This window comes from Carya illinoinensis, chromosome 10, assembly GCF_018687715.1.
Source record: "Carya illinoinensis cultivar Pawnee chromosome 10, C.illinoinensisPawnee_v1, whole genome shotgun sequence".
In the NCBI taxonomy this organism is placed as follows: domain Eukaryota; kingdom Viridiplantae; phylum Streptophyta; class Magnoliopsida; order Fagales; family Juglandaceae; genus Carya; species Carya illinoinensis.
Genome location: NC_056761.1, coordinates 12,311,952 through 12,320,577, shown reverse-complemented (window position 1 = coordinate 12,320,577; position 8,626 = coordinate 12,311,952).

Here is an 8,626-nt window from a genome sequence, read left to right as displayed (position 1 = left end):
AAACGTATGAATCTTCACTTCCTCAAGCAAGAAAAGGTAAGTCTATTGCCTTAAAAACTATAGAAGAAAATCAAGATGATTTTTCTGATGAAGAAAATCTTAACAATGAGGATATAGATCTTATAGTAAGAAAATTCATGTTTAATAAAAAGTATAGTGGAAAGGAAAAAAGAGGTAAAAAGTTTTCTGCAAAGAAAAATTATTTTGAAAAATGGAATAAAGAAAAATCTGATAAAGTAAAGTGTCATGAATGTTCTGGTTATGGTCATATAAGAATTGAATGTCCAAATTTCAAGAAAAGTAAAGGAAAAGCATTGAATGTCACACTTAGTGATAGTTCAGAATCTGAAACTTTAAGTTCATCATCTGATTATGACAATACTTTTGTGGCTTTCTCTACTGTTGTTAATGATTTTTCTGATATTGAGCTAACAAAATTTGAAAGTGATGATGACAATAGTGATTCGGAGGTTGCTCTAGTTGTGGATGATCATGAGTTGAGTTTGCAAGAAGCTTACAATGATGTGTGTGAAGAAATGATCAAATTAAAGAAACTCAACAAGAAACTGTACAAGAAATTCAATAATATGGAGAGTAAGAAAAATAAGTTGTCTGAGGCATTCAAAATTTCTGATATTGAAATAGCAAGATTAAGGGATCAAAAAATTGCATTAGAAAAAGAGTTGGAAAAGGTTCAAGAAAAAACAGCAACACAAAAATTAGAAGAGATGTTGAGTATTCAAAAATCTAGTTGTGATCGCACCGGTTTGGGGTATATGACTTCCCAAGGTATGGAACTTAAAGACTCATCATCCGCTGCCACCTCATCAAAAGATATCATTTTTGTTAAAGGAAGTCAAGATGAGGAAATTCCAAAGAAGGCCGTGTCTACAACTTATGTTCCAAGAGCCTCACATGATAGATCAATGACAAAGAAGCCCAAACAAGGCAAGTGCAAAGGTAAGTTTATTCCTATTTGTCATTATTGTGGTGTTGTTGGTCATATAAGACCAAATTTCTTTAACTTGAATAAAGTGAAGAAAAATGAATGTGAAAGAAATCCAAAAAGGAAAGGAAATAGTCTAGAGAATCAAGTTTGTGATATGAGTCAACAAATCAATTTTTTAAGTCTCAAAATTAGTGAAATAGCAGATTTTTGCTTTCAAAATAAAGAAAAGATCATACAAAGTGATGTTGATAAAAAGAATAGGCCAAAATTTAAAGTAAAGTGGGTGGTCAAAGAGGATGCCATGTCACATTAATGGATAGGACTACTTGCATGTTCTTGCATCCTTTATATTATTGCATTAGCCTAGAACATGCATTTTATTTTTCTGTTTTATTTTATGTTTCTGTTTTTCAGTTTTAAATAAGAAAAATATATTATAACAAAAAATTCTGGTTTGGTTCAAAACTTTTCCTTAAGGAAAGTGCATGCTTGATATGTCAAAGTTTGAACAATTGTGTTCTCACATAATAAATTCCTGAACCTATGCATCTTTCTATTTTGTGCGATTCACTTTGTGCATACTAACCCTATAAATTATCTTGGCAAAGTTCATTTATAATGCACTGTGAGGAACCTATATGTAAGCATCCTATAATTAATATGTTTCTTTTTTAGATGCTCATCAAAGGGGGAGTTCATGCCTTGAATTGACTAATACTAGTTGAACCTAGTACATATGTAAAGAGCTTTCTTCTTGCCAAACACAAAGAGTGATCCATATAGAAAAAGTCGGTGTTAATTCATTGCGGAAAAAGACAAACACCCTACACGGATCTACCACCTTGAGTTCTTACAGAAAAAATCGTTGCTCTAATCATTATGGAAAAAGATGAGCAGCCAACATGAACAAAGGGGGTGTACAAACTAATGTTTGGAGGAGATGCTCATGTATCTAGGCCCTGGCATAAAGTTTGACTTTTAAGGTCAAGTAACAAACTCTTGAGAGCATCTATCAAAAGTAATCTTTCTTTGAACAAATGTCTCAAAGATATATTAAAAAAAAAAGGGGAAGCAAAACGAAAAAAACGAAAAAAAAGGGAGTTCATAACATGCTATGATATAAGTATACTCACTCACACACTTACATGAACTTTGACATTGATGATCTTATGAGGAGTGAACATCCATAGTGATTGTTGCAAATAAAAGGGTGTACTTTATTGAATTTGTTTTGTGAGTTACACTATGTTTGAACTAAGATGCATTTAAGCATGTTACTTGCCCTTTTGTTGTTTTTTTATAAAAAAAAATTATAAAAAAATTCAATGGTTTTTTTTTGTTATATCTACTCTATGCATGTATTGAAGACGGTTTTTGAGTGGGTCTTTAGCCTTTGTCATTTGGTTTTCATGGAATGCCCACCAAGTGTTTGTTTTTTTGTCTCAACCAAATTGTCTCAATCATTTGCTCATTGTTTAAACATACATTCATGCTCATATATCATGTGCATTTAATTCATGAAAAATTGAGACACATGTGAGTTGTTCATCATGTCTTTCTTAGTATCTTCATATTGGCTCACATAAGTGATATTTATTCTATTTTGTGTCTTGTCAGATTAGTGACAAAAAGGGGGAGAAAAACAAATTAGAATATCTTGATATTATGATTTTTAGGGGGAGTTTGAGTAAGTGAGAGTTTAATGAATTTGCTGAAAATAAAAAGGGGAGCAGCAGAATATTGAGGGGGAGGACTAAGTATTGAACATGGTTATTGATGATGACTAGAACACTCTCTTTTTGTCAGTTTACATTACATCTAACATTTGATTATTATTGGGACTAGTTTTAAGGAATGTTCTATGTCATTTCTTATCATAACTGTATTAAGATATTTTTCACGAAATCTTGGTCTGCTGGTTGTTTTTGTCTTAGGTACATATTACATTCATCAAGTTGGTTTTGTGACCGATCCGCCAAAGGGAAGATTGTATATGCAAGACATTCATCAAGTTGGTTTTGTCACCAATCTGCCAAAGGGGGAGATTGTAAAGGCAAAAATTGGCTAGGATTAGATGACTAAATGATAAGATTTATCTTATCATTATTTAATTAAATTTGGATGAATGATAAGGTTTATCTTATCATTATTTGATTAAATTTGGATGAATGTAAAATAAGTTTTGATTTGTATCTAAACAATATTGAGTCTATTTAGAAGTTTTAGGAGTTGTTTAGATAAGTCCCTGAAGTCAAAATCGAGATCTGATAGTTTTGCACTTATCCAGAAGAAATCTGAACAGAGTTTAGTCTATAACAGAAGAAGTTATCGCGAAATGTTAGCAGTCCGTCGGTACGCATTTTCGCGTTTGTTGCTAACCGTTAGCAAAGTCCTACTGCAACTAGAACTCTTTGCAGATTTTCTATTTAAAGGGATTCGGTTTTGTATCTTCTTAAGGACTTCAAGCCACAAATTTTACAGAGAAGATTCTGAGTGTTCATGAGAGAAAATTCACTTGAGAATTTTCATGGGGTTTTTCATATCTTCTTGAGTGTGATCATGTTTTGAGTGTGAAGGAATATCGATTGGATTTCAGCCTCTGGAGTTCCAGAAGGGAAGTCAACATTTGAAGATCGCCAGAGGTTCTGGCTGCTACTGCGGTAGAAGACAAACGAGTCATTTGTCTAGGCAAGTAAGAGAGTCGAATTGCAAAGGTTTTGTAATTGATTATTGTTTGTAATTGTTCTTCAAATAATAAGATTGACTTTCCTGGGTTTGGCTGCCCCGTAGGGTTTTACCTTTAAAGAGTTCTTTAAAGGGTTTCCCTTCGTAACCAATCTTTGTGTCTTGCAAGTTTGATTATTTATTTTAAAGTATTTGATTCGTTTCATAATCTTGATAATTGAGATCTAACTTATTTATTCAAGGAAATTGGTAGACAATTTCGTGGTTTTACAGGGGTACGTTGGGAATTTCACAGCCCCTACCCATTCCCAATGAACCTTGGTCCGACATATACCTTGACTTCATTGATGGATTGCCTAATTCTAAAGGGTTCAGTGTTATCTTTGTAGTGGTGGACAAGTTTTTGAAGTATGGCCATTTTATAGCCTTGGGCCATCCCTACATGGCTCAGACAGTAGCGGAAGAATTTATGAAGAATATTTTTAAGCTACATGGATTTCTTAGGTCCGTGGTGTCGGATAGGGACCCTATTTTCTTGAGTTCCTTTTGGCAAGCTTTATTTCATGCCCAAGGTTCCTCTCTTGATTACAGCTCGGCCTACCATCCCCAAACTGATGGTCAGACTGAGTCTCTTAACAAGGTTTTAGAATGCTATCTAAGGTGCTATGCAGGGGTAAAGCCCAAGTCCTGGGCTCTTTGGCTTCCTATGGCAGAGTGGTGGTACAACACCATTTACCACACATCAACAAAAATGACCCTTTTGAAGCTGTATAAGGACACCCTCCTCCTACTTTATTGTCCTATGTTCTGGGTACAAGCTCTAATGTCATAGTAGATCAGGTTTTAAAAGACAGGGATCAGGTGATACAGTTATTAAAAAATAATCTCAGTGAAGCTAGTAGCCGTATGAAGTATTTTGCAGATAAGAAACGTACTGAGAGACAGTTTGATGTAGGAGATTGGGTCTATCTGAAATTACAGCCATACAGACAGAAAACCCTAGCTATGCAACACAATCTTAAATTAGCACCCAGATTTTATGGTCCTTTTCAAATTGAAGCTAAAGTGGGGTCAGTGGCTTACCGATTGAAGCTTCTAGATTCTTCCAAGATCCATCCAACTTTTCATGTGTCTTGCTTGAAAAGAAAAATTGGCTCAAATGTCCAGGTCTTCCCTTCACTACCCCCTATAGACAACATGGGAGAATTAAAGCCAGAACCTGAAAGAATAATTAATTGAGAGGTGTATGAAAAGGCAAGGAGAAAGGGCAGCTATCGAAGTGCTTGTGAAATGGGTCGGAGTACCCATAGAAGACAGCAGTTGGAAACTTTTATGGCACTTGAAGGACCTTTACCCCCACCTTGTGGGCAAGGTGCTTTAATGGGGGAGCTTTGTCACGATTCTGGCGGCAGGAAATGATAATAAAGGAGGAGTAGCCGCAGCAGGAGAATGGAGAAACTATGAAGAAGTCGAAGTGTGTGGAAGTGAGCTGGAAGTGTGCGTGAAGATTAGTAAAGTGAAGTGAAGTGAAACCTAAGTGTGAAAGAGGAATGACGTCGTGCACTTGTGTGAGAAGTGAAACGGTATGTGGAGAAAACAACACCTTGTGTCTTGAAGAAGAGTCCTGTACGTAGCATAGGAAATAAACTGGGAAGGGGCTTATCATTGTAATACGCACCGTTTGAGATTAAAGACTTCAAACGGTGCGTTTGGGATCACTGGGTTAAATAGAAAATTAAGTAAAACGCAGCGTTTGGTTCATTACCAAACGATGCGCTTCAGCTCCTGTTATTTTCACTGGTCACTTTAGTTTTTTCTTAAGTAGTTAGTTACATGTCAGAAAAAGAATAAAAAGAAGAGAGAAACATGTAAAAGGCATCATTGGGAAAAAGTAGAATTTTGTAGAAATTTATGGAGGTTGGGAGCCTTCGAAGTACTCCCTTAACAATATAATTCAGTGGATGTTTTTCTTCTAGCAATTCCTTCAAACAATTGGTGTGCATCTCTTCTACTTTGTTTTCAGCGCCATTCCCATCTTCTCCAGTCCACCCTGTCACGTCAATCACAACACAGCAGAGTTAATTTGATAAGGAATCCGGCAGAAATTCTATTAGAAGAGCTAGGATTCTAATACAGATTTTCCTTCGAAAACTTATTTATTTATTTATTTTAACATTTCTACTTTTTTTATTTTTTAAAAGAATGAACGGTGTTTGCCAACTATATAACTGTATTTAGTGTTGTTCTACCAGATGTGATAGTTTTGACATGGGTGAAGTGATATTTGATCCTATATTCAAAGGTGATATATATATCTGCTTTCCAATAATATTGCTTCTCGTAGTGGGAAAGAGAAGAGAGTCATATTCGTTCTTCTAAAGCCAAAGCCACGTGATCACGTACGTATATATATCATGGGCGGCCTGCACGATTTTCAGAGAGATCAGCTAGAGTTCCATATAAGAGGATTCGAGAAGAAGCAAAATGTATAACTCCATCATTAATTGGAAAAAGAAAGATGCGAGAATATTCAAGAATTAAGCTGAATTCATGAATCATGATTCTTTATAGTTTTGGTCAGAATTGAAACACGTGGGGTGTTCTATTTATTATACGATATACGACCTATTTCTCTATATATGTTAATTCAAAATGATCTGAACTTCATTTTATTATATTATATGTCAAAGATGATCATATATATATATATTTTCCATCACGAAACGGATACGCAATTCAGATCTCATCTCTTGTATTTTTTTCATGTTCTAAACGTTCAGGAATTCAAACTGATCTGCAATACTGGGTTCATGCATGTCGATATGGACCATTAATAAATATATGTATGATTTTCATTGACTATATATAGTAGTCGGATACTTGGAATATGTAATCTGAGCACATTAATCTATTCGACAGGAAATGCCAAAAGTTGAAGGCATGCATGCAGCTCTTAAATATTGTATATGTGGCTCAGAAGATTCGATCCATCAACATTAACTGGGGGACCTAAAACTTGATATATTCATTATACTTTGCGTTTTGCGAGCCATCTACTTTACAAAGAAGCACACGAGACCAGTAACCAAAATCAAGGACCACGCGATGGAGAAGTACTTAAAGTTGCATGGGGCATTCTCATGATGATGGATCATCATCAACCATATATCATTTTAAGTACTACAGGACCACCAAAGCTATCTACAAGTTTGCCCGTGGCCTTCCAACCATCACAAGAACTTATCTCTTCCCTCTCTCTATCTCTCCCTCTCTCAGACGTTTGCAACGGCCAACGTCATGGCTAGTACTCCTTCCCCCTAATTCCAAAGTCTTCCCGATTGTGAACAGGGAAAAAAATGCAACGTGCTACAGTACTACCTAATGTGTCATTGGGGAGTCAAGATCAGCTGTTGCATGATTAAGTGTATAGACGTACGTAACAGGCCGGGGAAAAAAGTAGAGATTTTTTATTTATTTATAATAACCGCATAATTATTCTTATATATCTATATATCTACTTATTTTAAAGAGGGGATCGAAGAATTACATGCATGCATGCAGTATCGGAAGTTCTGTTGTGTTAATTATTATTTACTCGATCCCACCGTTATTTACTCTGAAGTTCTGTAATAATAAAAACAGACATGAAATTAAGATAAGGTTAGGTAAATGGGAATTGGGTTTGATTTGATTATTATACTAACACCCAAAAGTTAGGTTGCCCTTGATAGATGACCGTTCGTTTTCCCTTCACAGAACTCACGAGGCAGAGCAACCTTTTTCCGTGTGGGGGCTGCTATATTATAGATATATATATATATATTTATATTTATATATTTATATATGTTGGGTTTGGTCTGATTTTGTTGGTGTATTAATTGGCTCGAGTTAGAATTACACAGATTTTGCTTAAGGTGCGCTCGACTTCCCGCTAGAGTAAATAATGCAAGATAGTGAAAATTAGAATTTCTGCTGTGTGATATTATAAATATGTATTTAATGAACAATTTAATACATTTTGAGCGTTTTGGATAATAAGATTTTAGCCTAAAGTATATTTTGTGATTCTTCGATATAATAAAATTATTTGTAACTTTGTAAATGTAATTTTATATAATAAACATATTGTCGAATCTCGATTAATTTTATATCGATGTGATTGATTTGCTTGTGTTTATATATATATATATTTTAAAAAGAGTCAGTAAGCACTCATATAGTAGTCCTGTCTCAAGTTTATTAAAAAGCAAATTTATATTTACTTGTTTTTCCTCGTCGTTTTTCACAACAACATCAGCAAGATAAGATAGATTTGTTGATTGTCTGTATTGTCCGCGTATGTACTGCATCAATCCTTCTAGTCTCACAAGTTCACAACCAGTACTGAACAGTTTCTGATCACGAGGCTCATGGGAACTGAATCCCTACCAAAAAAAAACAGGAGGGAATCCCTACCAAACTGAAGTACTAATGAATTTGAAGGGTTTTCTTTTGTACTGATGATCAGGGTTCAAAGATTTCAGAACTTCGAAATATGAATTGAGTAAAACTCAAAATTTGCTGTTAATACTCCTGCGCATGTCTTTTTCTTTTCCTGTTCAGACTCCATGTGTTCTTCTTTCAAATTTATATATCACATAGACACCAACAATACTCCAAGGATCGCATTGGAATAATGACAAGTACTTCTCTAGAAATTGTCAATTCATGTGGGGCATGTTCCCAAAATTTGTCACTGCCTCTAAAGAAACCTGTTTTTGGTTCATCTGGCATCCATAAGTCGATCGAGCCCCTCCCCGGTTAGATCCATGATGACTAGCTGTCCGGTCCATATTAAGTAATATTACTACTTTGAAATGAAAACACCATATATTATTCTCACTCAAACTGATCATCTATCCTTCTCTATGATCCTCCACCAATATTCACGCCTCCCTCCACATTTACAGATGATGGATTTCCCACCACCACCACCATTAACACAATCACAAA